Raw genomic sequence first — 1,872 nt, 5'->3', positions numbered from 1 at the left:
CCCGCATGGGCAACTTGGCGAGACCTCATCTCTACAATAAATCAAAAATCAGCCGGGCGTGGTAGCGCATGCCTGTAATTCCGGCTACTCGGAAGGCTGAGGCGGAAGGATCGCCGGAGCGCAGCAGGTTGAGGCTGCGGTGGCCGGGACCGGCCACTGCACTCCAGTCTGGGTGACAGAGTGAGACTCCAACTCAAAAAAAAAAGAGAAATTATAAAATAATTACAATCAAAAACACTTTTAGAAGGGCAGACCTATATTGATCAGCAACAGTGGACCCAGATCAAAATGTGACAGACAATTCCCTCATTCTAGCCCAGCCTCCTGCTTCTCTGGAGGGTAAATTTAACCATTTGGAGTTCTCACTATTATCCCCCATACCAATGGAGTATTAAGTAAGACTTGAACTTAATATAACATAGAAAATCCCCAAAGTATCTTTATTTCATCAATTTGAAGATGTTATACCACGAAAATGCTAAATCTTGATTTCATGAACTACTCCTTTGGATAAATTAAGTATCTTGTGTGGAATCTTCTTTCAGAATATGAATTATGATATAATAGGATCAGGTAAATTAATGTACACCTATGTTCCCAATGCTTCTCCTTTATAAAACCTCTTAATAATAGTTTTTTGCTCTCCAGTTTTTTATTTTTAGGAGAAGCCAAGATTATTAACATTTACACTGGATATATTCTCGAATATTCTCCAGAGTGCCAAACAAAAGGGTGACTTAGAAATCAAGCAGTTAATCTGATTAATGGAGAAGTGAGCAGAATAATTTACAAGGTGAGTGATTTGACCTGCTCATTCCATTGGAATGTTTACTTTAGTCATATAAACCTTGTCTTAATTTTTTTTTCATTTTATGCATCATTTCAGGCTGGGCAGGGTGTTCTCAAAGAATCAGGGAGAATTTAAGTGAGGCAAGAGTGAATAACAAATTCAGATTATAGCCAGGTGCAGTGGTTCATGCCAGTAATCCCAGCCACTTTGGGAGGCAGAGGCTAGAGGACTGCCTGAGTCGAGGGGTTCAAGACCAGCCTGGGTAACTTGGCAAGATCTCGTCCATGCAATAAATCAAAAAATTAGCTGTGCATGGTGGCGTGTGCCTATAGTTCCAGCTACTTGGAAGGCTGAGGTGGAAGGACCTCCTGAACCCAACAGGTCAAGGCTGTAGTGGCCGTGAGCGTGCCATTGCACTCCAGCCTGGGCAACAGAGTGAGACTCTGACTCAAAAAAAAAAAAATTCAGATTATAATTTTGGAAGAAAAAAAAAGTCATGGTCCTTGAGATTTCTTTTACACATATTTAAATGGTTGTTTTAACAGAATCATAACATCTAATGTAAGGTGTAACCTGGATTGGACCTTGACCAGAATTTTGGGTCAGAGCTATAAAGGATATAATTTAGAAAACTGGCAAAATATGGTCTCTAGCCGAGATAATGGTATTGTATCAGTGTGAATGTCCTGTACTGTACTCAAGTAAGTGAATGTCTGTGCTCTCAGGAAATATACACTCAAGAATTCAAAAGTACAGAAAACAGACACCTTCCTGTCAAGTCTACAACTTACTCTCAAATAGTTCAGAAAAAAATAATAAACACACACACACACACACACACACACACACACTGAGTATATTAAGAGAAAAACAGTAGGAGAAGCAAGGTACAATAATAACAACTAGGGAATCAGAGTAATAGGTATGGGAGAGTTTCTGTACTATTCTAACTTTTCTGAAAGTGGGAAATGATTTCCAAATAAGAAATTACAAAAAACATTTTAAGCTTATTTAATTTCATTCATAGCCGAGCTCGGTGGCTCAGCCTGTAATCCCGCGCCTTTGGGAGGCTGAGGTGAGTG

At 39.6% G+C, this 1,872-nt stretch overlaps 1 protein-coding gene across 1 annotated transcript in view; it reads right to left on the bottom strand.

Moving 5' to 3' along the window:
- The window catches only part of TMEM241 (transmembrane protein 241), a 149,414-nt gene that overhangs the window by 133,851 nt on the left and 13,691 nt on the right, over positions 1–1,872 (bottom strand). The window lies entirely within an intron of this gene.

This window comes from Carlito syrichta, unplaced genomic scaffold (genome assembly GCF_000164805.1).
Source record: "Carlito syrichta isolate Samal-C Ts95f unplaced genomic scaffold, Tarsius_syrichta-2.0.1 Scaffold304726, whole genome shotgun sequence".
In the NCBI taxonomy this organism is placed as follows: domain Eukaryota; kingdom Metazoa; phylum Chordata; class Mammalia; order Primates; family Tarsiidae; genus Carlito; species Carlito syrichta.
This window is presented reverse-complemented; position numbering and strand designations above follow the sequence as displayed.